This window comes from Patella vulgata, chromosome 3 (genome assembly GCF_932274485.2).
Source record: "Patella vulgata chromosome 3, xgPatVulg1.2, whole genome shotgun sequence".
Classification (NCBI taxonomy): domain Eukaryota; kingdom Metazoa; phylum Mollusca; class Gastropoda; family Patellidae; genus Patella; species Patella vulgata.
This window is the reverse complement of record NC_065881.2, coordinates 26,161,763-26,188,171: the sequence shown is the minus strand read 5'-3', so window position 1 is coordinate 26,188,171 and position 26,409 is coordinate 26,161,763. Positions and strand designations below refer to the sequence as shown.

The following is a 26,409-nucleotide window of genomic DNA, read 5'->3' as shown; positions in this document are numbered from 1 at the left end:
AAAATTCAAATTGTTTTGGGTGACATCATGCCAATGTTGTCCAAATAGGAAAACTGGTGGACGGACGTTTTAGCCAGTGGACATTTGGATCTCGGGTGTTTCGGCTAACGGATGTTTTGGCCAATTTTACAAAAAAGTTTGATTTTATAAAACAATTGTTTTGAAAGTTAGTAAAGTAAGTTTTTAAAGCATTTAAAAGGAATACCACGTCGAGAAACTTGCATATTCCGATGTTTGGTGCATGGACGATAACTACGCAATGACACTCTGTAGTTTTATGCAGTTGCATGTCATCCAGGGTCGTGTACCAGGAGTTTTTGTTCCATTAGTGTACATACTTTTACAAAGAAAGACTCAGACAACTTGTGAATTAATGTTTCATTTGTTAGAGGAGCATGGTTGTGACCCATCAACTGTTATAATAGACTTGAATGCTCTATAGATCTTGCTCTTCCTCCAGTCACTAGGACTTGCAAACATGTACAAATAAATCTGGCTGATATATATACGTCCTCTTTTTAAAATAAAAATGTCCGTAAAGTGTTAGGACGAATTAATGTCCTAGTCCGAAATTTCCACTACTGGCCGAAACGTCCTACATTCAGGAAAACTGACCCGCTTACTGACTTGGTACCTTACTATTTTTAGTTACAAGGGGCGTTAACAGTGATGAAGTGATAGACCTATATCAAATTCAACATTGTAGGCATATTTATATAGGGCAAATAATAATTAAAAATAAAATGTATACGCCTACAGCAGCTACGTCGTTCAGGCAGTCCACAAAGGTTGCCGCTTTTTTTTAATTAAAAATTGATCAAGAACGACAACCCATGAGGTAGTTGGTTAATATTTCTTCCCGGTGCTACCATTTATTATATAAATTTCAAACCAATCGGACAATAACTTTGACCCATAACGGACCACGAGACTTTAAAAATTGATCAAGGGTTATATCTACGAAAATATGTACTTAAACGATGCGTATAAATGTCAATTCAATCTTATGTTAACTTTAGCCTCTAGACGGACGGATGGGGGTTTCCAGAGATTACAGTCGTGGTTTGTCAGATATCATTCTAGCAGAGATTACATAAACCATGAATCCGCGCGAAAGTGGGTACTGAGTTAAACCGCGACAGGGATTTAAAACCGATTGTAAAACAATGAGCCACTAGAACAATCGGTTGTACAGCATATAGATAAGGAAAGCATAGTTAGGGCATAGGCAGATATGTATCCACATCCATCCAAACAGGGGCATCAATTCTGGTGAATTATGTCAACCCTTGCCCACAGAAATATCAGCCTGGTAAAATATTGCAACACTCACCCACGGCAATAACTAGCAGCACAGGGACCATGAGTTTTCATGTCGAGAACGAGACAGTTTTTCCGGATCTAGTTTCTGGGTTAGATTAGATGAGAGGACTATAAAAGCAGACGTTCTGTGGATTACCTATCTATTTGTTACACTTATATCCGTTTTTCGAAAGCATCGTTTTATCTTTTGTTAAAAACGGCGATGTTTCTATTCGGTCAGATTTCTATAGTTGCCATTATAGATTCTTTTCAAAATAACACGAGCATTGTAATAACTGCGTATTTACAAAGTATCCAATGTCTCGTTCTATTTATTCAAGACACCTAATGGACGACCTGTTATTTATGAATATTTTATTACGGTTCCAATACATAACTAATTAGATTATTTTCTTTGTTTAGAATCAATTCGACTTTCTGTGTATTTTACAAAGTACACCGACGTAACTGCAATATGAGATAATACGTTGACCCACCTATCCTATGTATTGTCTTGTTCATTGTTAATACGTCTTTAAATCAAACATTCAAACCAATTTGCATTTTGACTGGAATTTATACAAGACAGGCAGCGCAGACAAATCTACTTAAGGTTATAAGAAATACAAAATTTCTAGAAGTGTGAATTAAGTGGGCGTATATATCTCTCCTTTTTTGTAGGATAAAACGCAACCAATTACAATAACTCCCCATCCATTTGTCTAGAGGTAGATTATATAGCCAAAGTGATTTAAGACGAAACAACACTAGATCAACCCTAATTCAATAAAATGAAACAAACAAGCAGATTAGTTTACCAAAAGCATGAATAACTGTCACTAGTGATATTAATTTAGAATATAAATAATGATACTGATTCTGTGGAAATCTATAACTCTTATACTGCAGTGACCTAAAATTACTGTTGTTCGGGCTTTTGGAATCATGGAACATTATATCTAAAAACGAGGTCGGGTGGGACGAAAAACCGAGGTCCCGTGTACACATTGTCGTGCACGTAAGAGATCCCTTGACAGTGGGAATTCGATAATAACATAAGAGTAGGCTGTAGGGCTGCTGTCCGGGCAAAATTTCCCTCATAGCACACTGTATGGCGTATACCCGTCTTCATTAGCCCAGTTCGGAGCAGAACAAAAGGATGTTAAACCCCATTTCATTTATATCTGAAAACAGTGAAGCCTGAGTTAATTCTGGCGGCCACACTGTTTTATTCTGCCCTTCCAGTATAGTTCCTGGATCCTATCTAATTATCAGAGATATTAAAAAGAATGAAAATAAAATAAAGTACCACCCAGAACATCGACCCAATTTCCATTAAAATTTCATGCATGATACGACTAATATGAGGTTCTATCGAAACCGTTAACCGAGATATAATTTTTAGCTCATTTTCTTCACAATGATATTGAACTGATTTCATCTATGATACGAATAACTCACTGCCAGATAAATATCTGTTCCTGCACCTGTTGTTTCATTCCACCTGACCATATGGAAGTATTAATCTATAACACCGTGTTGTTCTTCATATAAGTATATCGCATAGAAATCATATTGTGATTATATAAGTAATAATATATATAATTAAGCCAGTAGTATGAGGATGGGGGTAAAATGAAGGGAGTAGAACCTCCTCCATACTCTTGTCAAATTATCCCATTTCTCTTATTGGCACGTTTCATTCCTTTTGATCCCTCATTGGACTGTGTTTCAAACATTGTTCGGATTCTCATAATTTGATCACGTATATTAAAGGTAATAAAGCGAACACCTGACAGCATAGATTAAGTTACAACTGTAATCCTTTTATATAATTTTTAAATTCTCCATTTATTCTGACAGAACCAGATAAATTTCTCTATCAGGTCTTTTGAGAACTAATAGGGATATGATGTAATGGTGTGTGATATGTTCAACACCCTGCCAATTTATGAGCATAAACATTGGATGAGTTCCATTCAGAGACCCAAAAGAGGGAAGGAAACACCCGTTAACCAGAACGAGAAATTAAAATTCTAGCCAGTCTCTACTCCCTTCATTAAACTCAATGAGTATTTTCTTCTTTATCCTTCACTTCCATTTCGGCGAACTAGGATATAATTGGATTTCTAGTTGGATTTCTAATTTGACCCTGGAATATTCAATTGCACATCTTTGGAATTGTTTTGTGTGGGTTATTTAGATTACTTTATGTAAATACATAATAGACATCAGGAATTATAGAAAATAGGTGATATTATATTTGAATAAGTAGGACTATTTTAAGTTACCATGAATATGTCCATTATAGACCAGGCACAGAAGGCAGACTGTGACATAATATAACAGGGGTAATGTGCCGAACCCATTGAAATGGTTAAAGGGTTTAAATGAACTGAGCCAGATTAGCATTTAATTTGTCACGAACTGGTAGCGAGAAAACTCTGCTGGCTGACCAAATGATTTCCTGAATTACCAGCTGATTAAATACATTTCGTACCATCTGAGTCACTGATTCACAATTAACTTACACTTGACTCTTTTGAACAGTTCACGGGGTGTATGGACATGTACAAAATGGATACCAATTCCGCAATTAACTGCTCAGTTTATTTCATTCTTTCAAGCCGATGATTTTGACTTTTGATAAACTCGTTCGTTTGTGGGGTTGCCATGGTTATTGTTATTCCTCTTTATCTTTGTAAACAGAAGGAAGGGTCCAGGGATTCCTGTATCTTGAGTAATGACTGAGATATGGTAATAACCAGGATGTTATAGTCTAATGCTTGTGTGCGGATAAGGTCAATGGTATCTAATATGACCGACACGATGAACATGTATGCAATCTTGATACGCCATCAAACAGTCTGATTATTACTTGTTGACACTGTCAATTTACTAACTTAGCATACCCTTATGGTCAAAAACAAACGCCCATTCCGTGCACTAACATGTATTTCTCAAAATACAAAACCATTGATATGATTTGAAAACAATAGGCCAAGGTATTGAGACAGGGATTGACTTACTCTTTCTAATCTAAAACACCCGATTCCAACTGCCGTCCTATCCTTCGGGCAATCATTGTTTAGAACACTCGCGAGAGGAAAATCATTGGGTGTGGTTGCACCAATCACACCCCATAATTAATTGCATAAATTTGGCCAATTGAATAATTAATAGCAGAAAATCTGAGTGTGGCAGTTTTCCTCTGGCCAATGTCCAGAGCCACACCCAGGGATCTACAATTAGACATCATGTAGAAGCTTTAAAGATCAGAAACTCGTTGGTTTTTTTAGGAGACACCGTCGAGGTTCAAGAGGCACCATCCGGATTTAGTAGACCGCGTTCATTCATAGAAGAGCCATGATGTAAGGGCCCCGTCAGTAACTCGCTCGCGAGTGGTCTTGAGAGAATGACTTTTATTGTATCAATGCTTGTAATCATGTATGCTTGACATAAAAAGTAGAAAAGAAATTGCTGTACTGTTATTCCTGAAATAATATAGATAGCTGCTGAAAATACGTGAAGTTTTAAGCGAAGTCCTAACCGAAATAAATTACAATAATATACTCCAGAGACAAATCTAGACCATCACAGACTAACAAGATCTGTGGATGTGGTAAGCGAGTTGATGGCACATCTTTACATATCCGACCACGGTATATTGCTACAAAAGTGCCCGAAATCTAATAAAACACAAATTTTACTTTTCTTTTAATTTAATACCACAAATTTGTACTGAATTGATTATGGCTTAAAACAGTTTGCCTTGAACCACACATTTTTCGGGTATCGATTATCGTTTGTGAATGCAGATGCAACAGTCTGATTGAATGATTGGAATTCGGGTAGCCATAGAATTGGATTTCGGTTGCAAAACGTTTGGACAACTTTGAAGTTGCTTATCTCAAGGGTCAGAATAACAGAAAAACGCATTTGCTGCGGTTAAATTTTCAAAATTTTATCGGGGAGGGCGAGACGATTGATTATACCCCGAGACGATTGATTATTGGTTTAGGCCAGCCACCTAAGGTAGGCTATATTGAACCACGTTGAAGTTGCTGTATTCACGGACTGGAATAGCGTGAAAACGAGTTTGCGACAGTTACATTTCCCACGACGGGTGCAAGAACCTACAAGGTAAGCTCTGTAACCCGAAATTTTCTTGGGCATTTAAGGTTCTGCCCCCACGCCCAACATTCATCGAGCCCGTACGTCTATAAATGTTTGATTGGCTGTGCATTTTTCTCTATACCTTTTGTGTTATGCTTTGTTGGATATTTAGGGTATTTGTTGATTGAATTAATACAAGACCTAGTTGATTATGACACGGATACTGAATAATAAAGGAATAGTACGACACAAAAACTGATGAATACAAGGCCTATTATGACACGAGGACTGATTAATACGATGCCTGGTACATTATGACACGGAGTCTGATTAAAACAAGGCCTAGTTCATTATGACTGATTAATATTTTAATGCGTATTCATGGTAATTAACTAATAATGAAGTGACACATGCATTCGAAAGTGCACCGTTAAGAATCGTTCAAATTATGACAAGACAGTGTGGACAAAATAGTTTTAAAAAGTATGGATTGTATTTGGGCGTTTTCGTGTAATGGATGTAGTTAAACATTGTGAAATCATCTAGATCTGAAATGGGAGTATCGTAAACAAATATTCATTCTATAATCAGATGTAAATATCACGATCAGTAAGAAGGATATTGAAATCAACGATCCATCTCTAGCAGATATCGATATTTAGAGTACACACACTTACTCACACTACTTCAAATAAATATAAAATATCATAGTGTCTATAGTGTCTATAACGTCTAGTTACAAGTAAACAAATAAAATAATTACTAAAAGTAGTACAGCCGTATCTAAAAGGCAACCAAATTATATAAATCGATTAAACAAGTGCAATTTGGTTGAAAACTTGACTTATCTGCCACATAACTATTGTGGAAGGAGACCAGTAGGGGGTCTAGAAGCCGTGAATAGGGGGCGGGGGCGGTTCCAAATCTAGGGCGTCATTTACAATCCCATCCCACAATGAATGTCAACAAAATTCCGTAATTAATGCGTGAAATAACACTGAGCGCCACAAAAGAACATAGATCGTGTTGCCTATATAGTTGTTCGCCAATCATCTCACCGGAAAGCAGTTTTATTTAAAAACTAGCATAAAGTTCATGTAATATTTGGATTATCATTGATTTTGTTATTATTTTTTGCGAATCTACGAGATGCTTACTTGGTCTCATGGGGCGAGGAGGGGGCGGTGCCTGAAGAAGACGTTAAACGACCAGGATACTACTACTGACAACGCCACCTATCATCGCCGTAATGAGGTCTGTAAGGATTACTTAACTCTGTTGCTTTGTGCAATATTGTGCATGGAAATTGTGCTATATAGCAATAGAGGCACAATAGGCATTCCTCGATAAAGTCGGGTATTTTCCTACTGTGATTGAATTTATACTTGGACATTATGTGGGCAGAAAGGTTTATCCGGAAAGTAGGATAGATTTTTTCACCTGAAGATCTAGAACTGGATAATCGTCACGTGATATGCATGTCCTTCCTGCGTGTGTATTGTTGTCCTTCGGTGGACTATGTTTGAAAATGAACGGAATGGGGGGGGGGGGGTCTCGTCAGTATAATTATTCGGTCACTCTGAGACTAAAATATTAATTTATATAACCATGTGAGCAAAGCTAGGGTTGATGGGCAATAGATAAATGTTGCGACAATAAAATTAATTTTGACAAAAGTTCATAGCAATTGGCAGAATTCATCTTAAAATATCAAAAATATTTACGTGTAAATCTGTTGCTCAATTAGTTTATCTTGCATAGTGTTTGTTCAATCAGTGTTTGCATTGATCAATTTTAACCATATTCGTTAGGGAATAACACAAACAGTTCACATCAAGTACAATTCCCGTCCATTGATTCTCTTACACAATTAACACAACAAAAAACAACGATGATAACGATTGTTCCAAATCACTGAATTAAAACTGGTTCGACGTAAACGTTTTGTGTCTAGTTTCATCAAGCGTCGCCAGTTACGTAGTCAGAAAGTTTGCATTGGGCGTATGTGTGGCTGGTCTAAAGGGCAATATTATGATGAATGTGCCCCCATCTGCTATTAAAACTTAATGGGTCAAGTATTTCTTTATTGCGCAGCTAATTTATTGTCAATATTAATTTCAACTTTAAATGCTAAGCACCGCTCCAAAGGATCCGCCTTAGAAAAGCGGATATCCTTAGTAGAACTGAGAGAGATTACCTCCATTCTTTCGTCTCTAGAACAGGTGGTGGCATCTAGTGTGTTAAAGAGAATATAATATCCCTGCCACTTGACAGGTGGTTCTAGTAGATATAATATCATAGCTTATACTCGTTAAGTAGACCAAACTAATACAATACTGTCATACCTCTATTTATTATAAATGGCTAACACTCAATCATAAAAACAACTATCTATCAATCTAACAATAGTTTAAACACAGGAAGAGTAGTACCTATAGTGGCGTTGGTGTCGAATTAACGGTACTTCCTTTGATATTAGTAAGTACTATACCCAAGTAACCGCAGCTAGGAGGAACTTCATAGTAGAAAAATAAACCAAGGTATTATGAAAGAAAATTGGTAATGGAATTTTTCTTCAATAGAAGTAAGGCCTATGCCAAATCACATTGTGATCATAACTGACACGGGATGGTCTATGGAGTTCAAACCGATATTGGTTACCTTGGTTCTATGATAGGTGTTATACACAGTCAGAAATGATCTATAATAAATGTTGAGCTTACTATTTCAGTGAACTTCAAATGACAGAGATTCAGCACGTGCATTATCAATTAAAGTTATTATTTGCCTATAAATAGGCATCACACATGACATTCTCTATATCAATCCAATAAAAAGGTTCTAAAAGATCTAATGTTAAAAGATCTAAATTACACTAATATTTAGATTGTCGGTTGTGACACCAACTTTAGATATAAACGTGGGTTTATTTAGCAATTTGCTATATTAATAACTATACGCCGGTCACAGTGGCATATTTCGATTACGTAGAATTTATATCTCCGAAGATCGCATGCAAGAAGTATTTTTCTTTTACCCGAATGTCGTAATGTCGGGTAAAAATGTCGTGATGTCGGGTAAAAATGTCGTGGTGTCGGGTTGTCGTGATGTCGGGTTGTCGCGTTATATCTTGACCATGTTGTACATCTCTATATTCGTTTAAAAAACAACTTAAAACACATTTATTTAATCAGGCTTTTAACTGACTCTGTATACAATCGTTAACATGTTCATGGCATAAGCTGCGGTTGCTTGGGTATAGTACTTACTAATATCAAAGGAAGTACCGTTAATTCGACACCAACGCCACTATAGGTACTACTCTTCCTGTGTTTAAACTATTGTTAGATTGATAGATAGTTGTTTTTATGATTGAGTGTTAGCCATTTATAATAAATAGAGGTATGACAGTATTGTATTAGTTTGGTCTACTTAACGAGTATAAGCTATGATATTATATCTACTAGAACCACCTGTCAAGTGGCAGAGATATTATATTCTCTTTAACACACTAGATGCCACCACCTGTTCTAGAGACGAAAGAATGGAGGTAATCTCTCTCAGTTCTACTAAGGATATCCGCTTTTCTAAGGCGGATCCTTTGGAGCGGTGCTTAGCATTTAAAGTTGAAATTAATATTGACAATAAATTAGCTGCGCAATAAAGAAATACTTGACCCATTAAGTTTTAATAGCTGATGGGGGCACATTCATCATAATATTGCCCTTTAGACCAGCCACACATACGCCCAATGCAAACTTTCTGACTACGTCACTGGCGACGCTTGATGAAACTAGACACAAAACGTTTACGTCGAACCAGTTTTAATTCAGTGATTTGGAACAATCGTTATCATCGTTGTTTTTTTGTTGTGTTAATTGTGTAAGAGAATCAATGGACGGGAATTGTACTTGATGTGAACTGTTTGTGTTATTCCCTAACGAATATGGTTAAAATTGATTAATGCAAACATTGTTTGAACAAACACTATGCAAGATAAACTAATTGAGCAACAGATTTACACGTAAATATTTTTGATATTTTAAGATGAATTCTGCTAATTGCTATGAACTTTTGTCAAAATTAATTTTATTGTCGCAACATTTATCTATTGCCCACCATCCCTAGCTTTGCACACATGGTTATATAAATTAACATTTTAGTCTCAGAGTGACCGAATAATTATACTGCCGAGACCCCCCCCCCTCCATTTTGTTCATTCTCAAACATAGTACAGCCGAATTGTCCACCGAAGGAGAACAATATACGCGCAAGAAGGACATGCATATCACGTGACGATTATCCAGTTCTAGATCTTCAGGTGAAAAAATCTATCCTACTTTCTGGATAAACCTTTCTGCCCACATAATGTCTAAGTATAACTTCAATCACAGTAGATACCCGACTTTATCGAGGAATGCCTATTGTGCCTTTATTGCTATATAGCACAATTTCCATGCACAATATTGCACAAAGCAACAGAGTTAAGTAATCCTTACAGGCCTCATTACGGCGATGATAGGTGGCGTTGTCAGTAGTAGTATCCTGGTCGTTTAACGTCTTCTTCAGGCACCGCCCCATGAGACCAAGTAAGCATCCCGTAGATTCGCAAAAAGTAATAACAAAATCAATGATAATCCAAATATTACATGAACTTTATGCTAGTTTAAATAAAACTGCTTTCCGGTGAGATGATCGGCGAACAACTATATAGGCTACACGATCTATGTTCTTTTGTGGCGCTCAGTGTTATTTCACGCATTAATTACGGTATTTTGTTGACATTCATTGTGGGATGGGATTGTAAATGACGCCCTAGATTTGGAACCGCCCCCGCCCCCTATTCACGGCTTCTAGACCCCCTACTGGTCTCCTTCCACAATAGTTATGTGGCAGATAAGTCAAGTTTTCAACCAAATTGCACTTGTTTAATCGATTTATATAATTTGGTTCCCTTTTAGATACGGCTGTACTACTTTTAGTAATTATTTTATTTGTTTACTTGTAACTAGACGTTATAGACACTATAGACACTATGATATTTTATATTTATTTGAAGTAGTGTGAGTAAGTGTGTGTACTCTAAATATCGATATCTGCTAGAGATAGATCGTTGAATTCAATATCCTTCTTACTGATCGTGATATTTACATCTGATTATAGAATGAATATTTGTTTACGATACTCCCATTTCAGATCTAGATGATTTCACAATGTTTAACTACATCCATTACAAGAAAACGCCCAAATAGAATCCATATTTGTTAGGACTATTTTGTCCACACTGTCTTGTCATAATGTGAACGATTCTTAACGGTGCACTCTCGAATGCATGTGTCACTTCATTATTAGTTAATTACCATGAATACGCATTAAAATATTAATCAGTCATAATGAACTAGGCCTTGTTTTAATCAGACTCCGTGTCATAATGTACCAGGCATCGTATTAATCAGTCCTCGTGTCATAATAGGCCTTGTATTCATCAGTCTTTGTGTCGTACTATACCTTTATTATTCAGTATCCGTGTGATAATCAACTAGGTCTTGTATTAATTCAATCAACAAACACCCTAAATATCCAACAAAGCATAACACAAAAGGTATAGAGAAAAATGCTCAGCCAATCAAACATTTATAGACGTACGGGCTCGATGAATGTTGGGCGTGGGCGCAGAACCTTAAATGCCCAAGAAAATTTCGGGTTACAGTTACAGTTCTTGCACCCGTCGTGGGAAATGTAACAGCCGCAAACTCGTTTTCACGCTATTCCAGTCCGTGAATACAGCAACTTCAACGTGGTTCAATATAGCCTACCTTAGGTGGCTGGCCTAAACCAATAATCAATCGTCTCGGGGTATAATCAATCGTCTCGCCCTCCCCGATAAAATTTTGAAAATTTAACCGCAGCAAATGCGTTTTTCTGTTATTCTGACCCTTGAGTTAAGCAACTTCAAAGTTGTCCAAACGTTTTGCAACCGAAATCCATTCCCACTATCTTAAAGGCTCAATACCACTCTTGTTGTAACTGAATAATATTTCCCAATCTTTATTCTGGTCAACAAATTGTACTATTTTACAATAGCGCTGAACCTTTAAGTTGATAATACAAGAACGCCGGGTCTTGATTTGTCTTTGACCTTAGTCGACAATAAAATAAAATGAAATGGGGTTTATCGTCCTGCTTTTCAGTACGGTAGCTTTGCTAATGAAGACGGGCATGAGGGAAACTTTGTCCAGACAGCAGCGCTACACCCCACATCTTTTGTCGTGTTACCAATGGTATACATGGGCCTCAGTTACAACCGAAGGACTAGGCGGTTTTCATTGATAGGCCACCCATCCTGTATCGCCAATAAGAGAAAACCGGGCAAGAAAATCCACACGGAACGTTCTTGTCGAGCACCCGACCTCCTGATTACTTAGCAAACACCACACCTACTGAGCCACCGCAACATATCGTATTTGAAGATACGACATCCCAATCCCTATTTTGCGTATTGCGACGCTCCATCATATCGGAGAAGCGCCACAATCCCCATACACTCACCTAAGGAATCAATTGTGAGACCATAACGCACAAGAGCTTAGAACACGACTATTCTGCATATCAAAGCCCAGCTCTCCCTGTGACTATATTTTCCATATGAATAAAATCAAAAGTATGTGTTAGCAAATTAACTAGCATGACGACGTGAATGTTGTAGGCCATCGAATATCTGCCCCGGGCGAATCACGTTTCGTAACCGTTATGCACCAAAATATATCTCTGGTATCAAAGTAACCAGCATGACCCCGTGAGTATTCTAGGCCATTGAATTTGACCCCGAGCAAATTGGGCCTGGGCCCCGGGAGAAAAACGATTCGTAGCTGCGTTCCATCCCCACATATGTGCTATCAACTTCACCAGCATGATCCCGTGAATGTTTTAGGCCATCGAATTTGGTTAATGGGCGAATTTCGGCCCCGGGCGAATTAGGCCCCGTGCATATTTGGGAGAGAGAGAGAGAGAGAGAGAGAAATGGAGTTTAACTTCCACTTGACACAAACTAGGTCATTTCGGGACTTAACATGTGGTTCAATTTTATTTCAATAATTGGCTTGCGCGTAGGGGTCTTTAGCACTGGGAGGAAACCAGAGGACCCGGAGAAAACCCACGAGGTTGGACAGGCGACCCAATTTCTTGTCACGTGCAACCGGGAATCGAAACCACGCCAGTTGACTAAATGACAGACCTGATGATACAGCGCGCGCACGCTAACCATACGCCCCCCCCCCCCCCTGCTAGTAAGTAATAATACAGATAATCTGTTGATGTCCTTATGAACACCCAAAATCTTGCTCTCATATTTAAAATTCATAAGACATACGTCAATAATCAATCATATTTTTTAATTCATTATAGCGATATAAATACATGGTGAATGTACATGAATCAAAGTACAATGGGGCTCTCGCCGACACCCGTGGTGGTTCAATATCTTCGTATATTATAATCATAATCATATTATTAAAGATACATTAGTTAAGAGTTGTTTTTTTTTTTAAAGAGTTGGTCATTCTTGCTATATTAATTAAAAAATAGATGATAAAAAAAGAAAAAAGTTGAAAATTTCAGTCAAATTACTTTGTTTCTAAACGGAATTGTCACTGTTGGAAGTTTGGACTAGAAATAGGCATCAATTCTGTATGCACCATCTTTGACAATTGGCGATAACCCCACCCACATATTCTCGATTATCATCAAGTTACATGCTCAATGGCTATGGTAGCCTCGCTTGGCATGCCTTTCATCACCAGTTTCCGGTAGTTTACATCAGCGACTAACGGTAAACGTTAGCTTGGTCCGGCATTTATTGATTTAATTTTAAAAGGACGACTGTTTAAATCCAAACTGTATCCAAGCCATCCGTGGATCTACTGAGTTGATTTTGAGCTAGTCGTGTAAATAAAGGTTTAATTAATAATTTCTATAACATCTGAAACCTAAATAAAGACTTGCAATAGGCAGATTTAGCTCTTGCATAATGTATGTTTAATTAATAACCGCTTTCTTATTTGAACTATCCAAGCCTTTCTTCATGAATGCATTGGTCATAGCCCATTGTCGTGATTATCAACTGTGTGTAGAGATTAGGCCTCCGCATCTCTGCGCATTTGTAAATTATGTATATTTGTAAATTATATTTCTTTAGGCCTGAAATGTTATCTAAATTATTAATTAGACATTAGTTTTATTAAGAGTACAAAATGACAGGTTTTTCCACTTTAATAGGAATTGGATGATTAAATATGCGCGAATCCTTCACATCAAATTAGTAACTCCTCACGTTTTAATGTCCGTAAATTAGTTCATTATTATTGGGCGTCTGACGGATGCAAATTAAGTGTTTTTTGCCCATAACAGAGTTAATTATTATTCAATTTTCATAAAAGATTTGCAATCATAATTGACATTATTAGATTGTTAGAAATATAGTTGGCCATTGAATAAGATATTTGGTATGAAAAACGAAATATTTTGCTGAATTGGTTTAAACATCAGCCATTTGGGTACGAAATAGAGATCCACAAGTAGTCTTCAGAAGAGATTGGGATGGACACTCATTACTTACATGCCCTTTATTTATACCCACATGGCGTTTTAAGTGATAGGGTTGTATGTAAATAAGGACAATATCGTTTGTATTTTATGTAAATTCCTAAAACAATTCGAAGAAAATATTCATATTTACGCATAATTATTTGTTTGGTGACCTTGCTAGAGATGAGATATCTATTGTGTCTTGATGTCTCATATTATACATAATATAATCTACGAAACGATGTCTATGATTGAAGAGAATGTCGATATATCTGTATAAATGGTATATTATCGCTTTGTTATATCATGTATATAATTTCGTCGTGGGAATTAAATCCTCCGGTGTCACTGGATAAATTAAGATTATATCTGTTTTTCTTTAAATGGAATCAGCTTCATATGATATATGTTTGTTGGAAATCAACTTACTAATTGAGTTATTCCAGTGGCTGTACCGTTAGGGACCCGACGTCCGCCAATAAGAGCTTTCTAAACTATTAGAACTCGATTCATACTTGACGAAAAACAAAGGTCACATATACATATATTACCTTAAAATGTGGTATGCAAAGAAGGTTAGGTGCAGGCGCCGTCTCCTGGGAACACGTATCCTCTACGTCACTGACTATGTAATAAATTACCGTAGTAGACTAAGGTTATTATTAAATGAGCGGTTATTCTAGTCATCATACGGTCATCTAGGCTTGTTCATATTTTGCCCGGACAGCAGCACTACGGCCTACTCTTATATCGAATTCCAGCTGTCAAGGGATCTTTTACGTGCACGTCAATGTGTACACGGGACCTCGGTTTTTCGTCCCATCCGAACGACTAGACAGCTATCCTTGCCAGGCCCTCTATCCTGCACCACAGACAAGGGGGAACCACGCAGGAAAATCTGAATAAACCATCAAGCCAGCGTCTTACCCACTTAGCCACCGTGACCCCCCCCCTCCCCCAAAGTGAAAGTAAGAAGCGCCATTTTCAGCCAGTGGGTACAATTTATAAACCTACAAAATTTAACAAAAGTTTAATTGGCATATAAGAGAATGGCAAAGTTCATTATAATATTCATAATGGGGGGGGGGGCTACCAAGTTTGTAAGGTGCTGGTTCACTAACCAGCGTCTTACCCACTTAGCCACGGTGCCCCCCCCCCCCCCACAGTGAAAGTAAGAAGCGCCATTTTCAGCCAGTGGGTACAATTTATAAACCTACAAAATTTAACAAAAGTTTAATTGGTATATAAGAGAATAGCAAAGTTCATAATATTCATAATGGGGGGGGGGATACCAAGTTTGTAAGGTGCTGGCTCACTAACCCGGGTACCGTTCCGGTATTGACCAAGAAACCTCTTCGAGATATTCCAGCTCTGGAAACCCTTTTCGGTGGTGCAGGACAGGACACGTTAGCGTACATTTAACCTTTGGAAATTGATGAAGTGTAGGTGGGCAAAATTTCCCGCATTTTATAACGCATGGATTATATCCTTCTTCATTAGCCCCCAATGGTGCAGGAAAATAGGACGTTAAAACCCATTGGCATTGTATTTCATTCCATTTTTGTTTTGTCGATGAATCAATCATAAGTGTTGACACTATCAAGTGTACACATCTTTTATCAGACTAGACCAGTATATACAGAAGGTGTGACCTAGAGTATAGGTAACATATTAATCATTCACAGCAAATTCATCTGTGTGATAATATTCACTGAGCCAGACACTCATAAATCAAACGCACTCTCTGTGGCACAATAAAGCTGATTCTGTTTTAAATCCCAAATATATCATCTTTATTTCTACCAATTGCTTTTACTGTATTTATATGGTAAAATGGTTTTTTTTATACGACTGCGCTGTAAACTGTTTTCCATATTAAAAAAAATTGATTCTGATTCTTAAGGCCAGCATATACCATGGAATAATTGTCGGTGATATTTATCAACAACAAATAACCATTACTCAATTATACAACCATATAGATTGTTACCGATGTTTCGTCGGGTGTATGTATGATAATGAGAATCTCTCGCCGACAAACCATCGGATCAAATACAAGCTTTCATGTTTGTTTCAATATTTTGATGGGTGGCTTTATGATTAGTTTTGTAGTTTTGTAGTTTATAAATAAATAGGACCATACTATATAATTGTCGCCGCGAAAATGGTTATTATTGTTTAACGTACAGTAAACGTCGCTCGAGTTTAACGTACAGTACGTGTAGTTCGCTGTTAACGAACAGAAAGTATTGCTGGTGTACCATGTTTAACGTACAGTAAATGTCGTTCGCCTTTAACGTACAGCAAGTGTAGCTCGGTTTAACGTACAGTAAGTGTTACGTGGTTAACGTACATTAAGTATCGTTCGTGTTTAACGACGAGAAACTGTGCTGCGGCGACAGGGAATGAAATGGTTTTAAATAAAATATTGTCTAAAACAACTAGCCTACATCCTGATATCCAAACTAATTTGCTGGTCTTATATTGTCGTTGGAATGACACTGGCCTGGCTTCTTCTACTTGACACTCATTAACATTATTATTTATGCCGAACATCCGATAATTAACACGGGGGGCAGTAATTGCGATGTTCTGTTGACATTGAACACCGAGATTGTCCCCGATTGCCAAGTACCATGGCGATAAACTGGTTTATAGTTTCATTCTTGAATCGATAGACTCCGTGATAGTGGATCACATTATCGTTTAACAAACATAAGGTGGGCACTGTCTAATCAACTCAATATCTAAGCCCCCCCCCCACCCTCCAGGGAGTTGAGTATGGGCTTGCCATGTGAATAAATATGAAACATCGGAAAGGGGGAATCAGCGACAGGAGATCGGTATGGTGTGCGCTCAGTGTTGACCCAATGTTAAGCTTAAGCCCCTGTCACACCATTGCGATTATTCGTTACGATTTGCTTCGATGTAGATATTCGTATCTCGATATGCGTAGTGCTTCGTAATCGTTCTTGAGGCAATGAGTAAGACACTGGCTCGCTAGCCTGGAGGTCGCGGGTTCGATCCCATTGTTGCTCGAGAAAGTTCATCGGGATTTTCTGGCGGAGTTTCCCTTTGTCAGTGGTGCAGGACGGTGGGCTTGACAAGGGCAGCTGTATAGTCGTTCGGTTGGGACGAAAAACCGAGGTCCCGCGTATAAATTGGCATGCATGTAAAAGATCTCTTGGTAGTTGGAATTCGATATAAGAGTAGGCCGTAGCGCAGCTGTCCGGGTAAAATTTCCGTCACAGCATACTGTATGGCGCATGCCCGTCTTCATTAGCCCAGTCAGAGCAGAACTGTAGGACGTTAACTCCATTTAATTTCATTTCATTTTGCTGTCGACCTGCGTCGCAGAACAGTAATAAAAAGCCGATTAACATGAATTTTGAAATCGTGTGTCATCGTAGACATTCGAAAACAAAAATGCAGAGGTGTAACAGGGGCTTTATATTTTTCATAAATTACCAAAGTGGAAATATCAGGTTAATTTTAGTAAAAAAAAAAACCCGCAAGAAACAGATCCTGAAATTAAACAAACAATACCACAGAATTCGACCAAGGGACCCGTTAACCTTTCAGGGTTTCTCGCTATAGGTCTTTACTTATGTACTTTGTGTCGCTCGCCCGACCCAAAACTGTCAAGATGACTAGTTCATACCAAGAAAAATAACTAAGTATTCTACAATTGTATCACACAGTGCCATACCTTAAAAGAACTTTTATTTTATTTATAAAAAGAACCTTATTAGAGAAATCGACTCATTAGTGAATTTTCAGTTGTGCTAAGTAGACAATTAAAGTCAATTAATACGCGTAATAATGCAGTGGAAAAGAACAATATGGAATTTTCGGAGAAAATCGATCATACATTGACCTACTTTACACATTCACAGAACTACTCTAATTTTATATATAGTGGTAAAAAAATTTACACGAAAATGATTTAATGGGGTATAATTCAATAAATAACTCACGATTGTCAGGTACAAAATAGGATAGAATACTCTCAGAACGAATAAAATACGGAACGAATCAATGCATTTTGTTCTACTTTATTGTGATAAAACCAATTACGGAACCTGACTCTTGTCAGTTGTACTGTACTCTACTGAGTACAAATAACACAGAATCTGATATATTGTGACATGTACAATATCCACATCAGAACTGACGATACAACTTTCTCGGCCAACGCCAGGATCGTACCACTTATTGTTCCTTCTAATAATATGACTTCAGTTCACATACAGCGGTATAAAACAGTTTTTATTAAAAGTAACCTGGTGGGTGTTGCACTGACACACGAGGAGGAAACATGAGCTTGGGGTGTCATATTGTACATATTGAGAGTAAAAGCTGGCTATGTTAATGTGTCGGACAAGACACAAACTACACAGAAATTGCAAGCAATAAATAAAGTGAATGGGTCATTCGTAATGTGACTTTTATTCAAACATTAACTAGTCTAATTATTGTATTAAACATACATTATGCAAGAGCTAAATCTGCCTATTGCAAGTCTTTATTTAGGCTTCAGATGTTATATAAATTATTAATTAGACCTTTATTTACACGACAAGCTTAAAATCAACTCTGTAGATCCACGGATGGCTTGGATACAGTTTGGATTTAAACAGCCCCGTCCATTTAGAATTAAATCATTAAATGACGGACCAAGCTAACGTTTACCGTTACTCGCTGATGTCACAATCGGAAACTGGTGATGAAAAGCCTGCCAAGCGAGGCTACCACAATCATTGAGCATGTTACTTGATAATCGAGAATATGTGGGTGGAGTTATTGTTTGTCAATCAAACCATCGCCAATTCTCATAGACGGTGAAGATACAAATGATGCCTATTTCTAGTCCAAACATCTAACAGTGACAATTCCGTTCAGAACAAAGTAATTTGACTGAAATTTTCAACATTTTCTTTTTTTATCATCTATTTTTGAATTATAATAGAAAGAATGTCCAACTCTTTATAAAACTCTTAACTAATGTATCTTTAATAATATGATTATGATTATAATATACGAAGATATTGAATCACCACGGGTGTCGGCGAGAGCACCTTAATACTTTGATTCATGTACATTCACCATGTATTTATATCGCTATAATGAATTAAAAAATATGATTGATTATTGACGTATGTCTTATGAATTTTAAATATGAGAGCAAGATTTTGGGTGTTCATAAGGACATCAACAGATTATCTGTATTATTACTTACTAGCGGGGGGGGGGGGTATGGTTAGCGTGTGCGCGCTGTATCATCAGGTCTGTCATTGAGTGTGTATCTTTAATAAGATGTTATTCTACATTTTAATAATTACGGTCATTAAAGTAGTTATTTTTGTTATAATTGGCTAAAAATATATTACATAATGCAAGTGTTAATTAATCAGGATTTAAATTAAATATTTGGTCTCTATAATAGCTTCACTTACCGAATTTGCAATATAAGTATTTGTATTTCAAAAAGAAAAATTGTTAAAATGAAATTTGGAGTCATATATTTAATTAAACAGCTAAATATTCAATGTCAAAAATAAAGTTATAAATTTATGTTATCTCCATTCATTATTTCTTTTGAATTTCTGAAACATCAACAAAAATTATGTTTGCTCCGTAAAATATAAACCTTTAATTGGTGTCTATTATAATCGTGATTAAAACTTCAGAAAAATAATTAGGACTTGTATTTAACAACACAGAAAATTTTAATGGTAAAATGCTTCTGCCTCCACCCTACCCCTTGAAATTTCCTATCGTACGTCTATATATGCATTGATTGTTTTGTCTCCCCCTTTCTGGTGTTATGACAAACGATTCTTGATGTGGATATTCCTTTCAGGACTGATAACCTCTCACATTCTAATTTTACAAATCCTTGTCTTCAGAGAAATTCTGAGAGATTTGAAAGTCGACCATTGACCTATTGCCACCTATTGCTGATCTCCTGTAGTAAACGTGTATCCATAATTATACCTTGTTTTCAGACATTCAATTACTAAATGTCCATACTTAGTGAAATCAGTGACATATTATGTTGTCAGTGAATCTCTTAAGTACAGCCATGTCCAATAATTATTACTTTCGAACTTTGAAAACCTGCTATCGCCCTCGGTTGGTTGTTTCGAGTTCTCCCCAATATTAGTAACACAGTTTTTAATTTGACACAATATTCGAAGCTGCTGCTGGTTTTCCAAATTTCTTGGAGAGGAGCTGTAATTTAGGCTGTTTTGCCTTTTCTCTACTAACGCCGTGTATGTGCCTTTAATGTACACAATTAAATTATTTTTCTTAAATATAAAACTTTACACACCTTGGAGTGTTATTTCCTTTGATCTCTATGGACGATATTAGATATCTTCCTCTGATGACGTCGCAACAGGTTTACATTTTATTCGGAATCCGTTGATGTGAAACTATTCAAATAACTAAATACGGAATTCGGTGGGTAATATTCATCATTTTATTTTGCTTACATCCAAGACGAATCTAGACATCCAAAAAATAAGATCTTATATCCTCATAAGTTCACTGCCCACTGATTTCTGGGTAAGTGTTTATGGGCTGGGTATTGTTGACACATTCACTGACGCCTTGTCACTGGAAATTGAAATGCGTTTATCATTTGTATCTTCCTCCTCACAACACGAAATATCCGAGTACATTAAATCCTTGTTAAATATTTCCTGCATAAATTTAATAGTTTGACTAGCTTTAAATATTTCTTTGTCAGAATCTACGTTATATTTTTCAACCATATTTTTTACATAGACTAACCCATTGTCTTATAGGTGAAATCAATTAGGGTAGATTTAACATTGATGTCGGTATGTAAGACAAATATTACCCTAATACCCTCGATTAGGGTAATAGTTATCTCATAACGTTAGGCATCATGGCGTAATATGAATCCATTTGAAAAAAATCTGAAAACATTGTATGAATTAACCGCTGCATAGATTTATCTTGATTTGAAGTAGGTTGAGTAATACCACAAATAGTTGTAACAAAACTTAATTTGCTGGATATAACACAATTTTATTGTTTTAAGCTAATGCAATTTGGATAGAGCTGGTCGTTGAATAATAGAACATGATATTGATTACCCATAACAACACTGCGAATTAGAGAAATATTTTGATAAAGGAAACGGCAGTGCCAAGGAAAACAACCAATAAGATGCGTTCTATCAGACTTAATAGCATCAAGTTGATGGCTTTAGTTATGGATTAGCTTATTTCTTCTATGTCTATCGTCACCGATTCCTTGTTAAACAAAGCTCACATATATCTCCATCAATGATTAACAAATTCAAAAATTGATTTAAGTTATAATTAGATCAAAGAATTCCAGGAATTCAAAGTTCTTTAAAGATTATCAATACCTAGTACTAGAAGCCAAGAACGTTACTTAGTAACTGTTTACTTTTTATAACTAAGACGTTGGTGGGAACTATAATATTGGATGAGTGCGATGCGGTATATAGGGCTAAAGAAATGTTTTGAATTCGGATGAATTTCAGTCAACACTGACTAAATGCTGAGTTAGATTTACATTTCAAAACAATTCAGTCGACTTGCTACTATGGGTCAATAATGACCAATGTAAACCAAGGATACTGAGATTTTTGCAGCATCTCAATATTTAAAAATATTATTGATAGAGAGTGATGAATTATTTTTGTAAGTGGAGTTATGATATGTTTTTATCAGTTATTTCAACAATAACCACAAACACTATATGGAACAATACTCGCTTTATCAAATAATAAACAACCTTCATCCTAGTGCAAAACACATCTCTCTATCATGTATGAGTATTCATTTTCAATGTCATTCGAAGCCTATGGCAAGCAATCATACAAAGTGTTTTTATTATTCTACACTATTGCCGTTACATGAAGTCTTGGTTGACCGAAATAAAACAATTAACATTGTTCTACCAGCAGTTTATGACATAAAATGTTTTATTTAATAAATTTCATTAATTTTTTTATCAAATATGGCACTTAATGACTTCACAATGAGAAACATAATAAAATTGCATCGCTATTTCTATCGAATTACAACATGGGTCTAGTGTATATAGGTTATAATGTGTACATCAAACCCCAGCATTATTAATACAAAAAATATTGTGCCAACGGTCTGTTTGATGCCAATCCCTTTTTTCAATTGCAATTAACCTATTTACAATTCCCGCATTTTCTTCTCTTCTTGTACACAGTTTGTATGTGACCGGATTCAACCGTTCATGAAACTCACTGGGAACCACAATGCTGTTTTAGACATAGTTGAACTTGTTTAATAAAAAGACTTTCTAAACAGCGCGTTAATAGATCTTGTGTTCAACCGGATTTTGCTTCATCTTTTAAAAGGTTGTTCTCAATTCAAAGTTACTTTTCAAACATATATAAAGAATAGTCATAGATAAAGTATTTCAGACCATGGGGTAAAGAGAGTACCCACATTTTCTTGCAACGTAGTTTGCAGACCATAAGAGATCCAGCCAAGTGCAGCTAAACAACAAACAATGCACGTTCAAAACATACATGTACATGTAATAATGTCTACCTTTGTAAAGTGTGTATGTATGTTCGCCAGGCTACGTCGCCCCATATGGTATCAAATTAACCAGCGTGAACCCGTGAATGTTTTAGACCATCTAATTTCGGCCTAGGGCAAATTAGGGCCTCGGCGAATTTGGCCCCCGGGCGAATTGGGCCGTGTGCGAATTTGGACCCGGGGGCGAAGACGGGTATCCTGCTAGTTTTCTATATTTCAATATTATATCAATGTTGTGTCGACTTCTAGTGAGAGAAGAATGTCGTATACTAAACGGTCTGCCGTAAAGTTCTGCTAACTGTTTTCTTTTGTTATCAGATTTTAAACATGAAAAAGATTAAGCACCGAATTTTTAGATTGACTGGATATTACATTAAAATAAACCCGAAAGTCCTGAAAATCGTCTGTTCCCAATACCAAGCAGTGAAAAGATGCCCAGTTTGAGATGTGTGGGTAGTTGGATAATTTGAATAAGTCTATTGTTATTTTCGGACGATTTAAGATGTGTGAGTATGGGGGGAACTTCAAAAGTTCGGCTGTTATTGTAGGACTATTTGAGATGTGTGAGTGTGTGGAGAACTTGAAAAGTTCGGTTGCTATTGTCGGACTATTTTTGAGTATGTGGAAAATTTTGAAAAGTTCGGTTGTTTTATTGTCGGACTATTTGAGATGTGTGGGTAGGCAGAGAACTTGAACAAATTCTCTTATTGTGTCGGGCTATTTGAGCGTAAATACTGCATGATATCCAACTATACAGTTACAAGAGTGTTGACGGACAAATTTTCTACAGTAAAATACAAATAATTCTTGGTCCAGTAGGTTAAAATATTGCCGACAGCTAAATAACTTTTTAAGACATAGATCTCGAAAATAGAAATCAAAATTCAACCAAACAACATTAGGTTTTTGGGTTTTTTTTCCATATACCGTTCAACTGTTCGGGACTATAGCTTGGTATCAGAATGGAATGTGTATCTTACAGTTAAACTTTAAGATACGTTTCAAGATAAACAAAGACTGTCATCCCAAGCCAAATTTGTCAAGAATGGAATATAATTTGATTTGACACATCTTTAATTAAGTTGTCCTGATAGATAGTGGTTTAGCTATAAAATCACAACTTCCTATTTATGAGTTTAATCCTGTATTACTACACACAACTAATACCCAGATGTTCCATGTTTTTGCTTATGTTCAAAGGTCAAAGTCATGAACATACCTTCTTTATCACAATCACGTCGTGCCAAAGTTCGAACATCAATGCCATCCGCGCATATTTAATTAACCAACTTCAATATCAGGGGCGTACGTAACGATTTCCTTTTGGGGGCTGGGGGGTGGGGGGCGTGGGTGTTTAGCAAAAATGCGAATGATTGATCACATGCCCCTAATACGAGTGATGGAGTCGAGCGCCGCCCTTTGGCAAGTTTTCTAGGTGGTACGGGCACACCCGCCTCCCGAAATTTTTTGAGTCTGAAGTCCCTGAAATTAGTGAAATGTCATTCCCTGGACTTTGTGGGAAGATTTTGCAAAATTCTGATGGTCATAAAACACTTATAAGTATAATACAATTTAATATTTCTACTGGGATTGAATATGCAACAGATAAACATTCTTAAGTTCAATAGATTGTCTTTAACATTTCATATTTTAAAGATTTTTTACGTATTTCTGAAACGAACTTACCCTTTTTTTTACCAATCCAAAAGATACAACTATGCTTCCGATAACTTCTTATCAACTGCTTGACTAATATTATTCGTATGACAATCAAAAATATATTTTGAAATATCAAAATCTTCGTAACAACCTCTCTCAATTTCTTAGATCAACATACTCATAACAGAATAAGGGTGATTTTTTTTTCAAACATGACAAGTTGACTAGGTTATTTTATACTATACCTCTGCAATTTAGGTGTATTTGGGATTTTTCCCTTCTATTTTGGAATTGTTTGTTTACCCCATTAATGGATTTAGTCTGAGACCGACTATTTTTTTCCCTCGAAAACATTTCTTAGACCAACATATTCCCAACAGAATAAGAGTGAAAAACAATTTTTTTTAACCATGACAAGGTTATTTTATACTGAGTTTTGTGTGTCGTATTCAATTTAGGTGTAAGGATTTACGCAAATACATATTAAGTATTTGAGATTTTCCTCTTCTTCCGGCATTGTTTGTTTACCTCATTAATTCATTTAGTCGCCGGTGCATAATTTTGAGATCGACTGCAGTGGCTGCATTTATTTTGAGACCGACTATTTTTCTCCCTGGGGGAAATTTTTTTCTTAAACCTACATACAACAGAATAAGAGTGAAGAACATTTTTTCAAATATAAGTTTACAAGATTATTTTATGCATATAGTTTTGGGTGAGTAGCGTGTGGTATGCAATTTAGGTAGGTTCTTTAAATGAAATTGTCCAATTTAAAGATTGCAGACTAAATAAATAAAAAAATTATTTGAATGAAGTTGTAGTTATAAATTTGGCATTTAATGGGTAAGATTAACATGGTAAACATGACAGTAAGTGTGGGTGTTTGCTACTTTTACTGTAAACTCACCTTATTAAACAGAAGTTAAAGTCCAATATAATAACAAGATATTGGACAGTGAAGCGTTATAAACGTATCTGGTCTGTTTAAAGGGAGTACACGTGCTCATTCATATTTGTATGTGAAAATAACCGATAGATTTTTGTCTGTAACTGGCAACTGTAGTTTCGGTGAAACTATAATGTGATAGATAATATTTATTGAACGCCTGGCAACTAATACTGTATCATATTAACCGAATTATTAAAATGCATAAAAAAATGACATATTTTAGTTTACCAATCTATTACCTAAGTTAGAAAATGGACACCTTATAATATTATATTTAATTACTAATACATTTAAGTGTAACAACTCTTAGCATAACACACTGTCGACTTATTGTTAACTAATAACTTTAGGCATAGCATAAATGTTTCTTGTGAGGGAATATAGGTTTATATTTAAGCAACCGAAAACTGATAATATAACAGCTGATTTCCTATAGTGTAACAACCAATAACTAAATAAATAATAATCAATAAATAATAACCAATAAGTATTAATTTAACCAATGATGCATAGTGGAAATGAAGAAAAATATATAGTCATAACTTTTAACCCTAACCAGAAAAAACCCTTATCTGTTTTTTTCATCAATCAATCAGTTTTTAAAAAATATGACAAGAATCTAAGATAAACATTCTTACCTGGCTGTAATAAAACCCTACATCACACACTAAACCACACGTTTTACCATGATAAGCTGATTGTTACACCATATTTATGAATGGCAAATATAAACTGTAGGTATAAACTTGGCAATAGATCATATAGTTTATCACAATTACCAATCTGTTTGTTGGGTACAGTGTTAGACAAGCTAGAACTCTAGCGCTAACATTGGACATTCGGCTTTAGGCTCAATACGCAATTCTGAGCAAACGTCTTTAACATTACATTACAGTGTTTACCGATGCCTGGATGCAAAAGATTACTCATTCACCCCCTTTAGCCTCGTTTTAAAGATGTGTTGTAAACGAAAGTAGTATATTTGGTGAATGTAAGAAATAAGAAAGAAAATAATTAATTAGTTAATTAAAGGTTAACTTAAACCATTAACTCATATTTAAGTAGACAGAGAGTTATAAACACTGTAAACGACACAATTTTACTAACAAGATCGTTATTCTACTCCGTTTCATTGATCTTTATTTTGTAACAGCTACAACTCAACTTAATTTATTTTATGTCAGATAATCATACCGCTTCTTTTGAGAAAACTGC

General features: G+C 36.1%; 1 protein-coding gene across 1 annotated transcript in view; it reads right to left on the bottom strand.

Moving 5' to 3' along the window:
* Positions 1–26,053, bottom strand: part of LOC126816807 (dopamine receptor 2) — a 97,813-nt gene extending 71,760 nt beyond the window's left edge. Inside the window, exon 1 of the mRNA XM_050543543.2 lies at positions 25,833–26,053. The gene's annotated coding sequence lies outside the window, so the exon portion shown is untranslated. The remainder of the gene's footprint in view (positions 1–25,832) is intronic.
* Between the last annotated feature and the right edge of the window lie 356 nt (positions 26,054–26,409).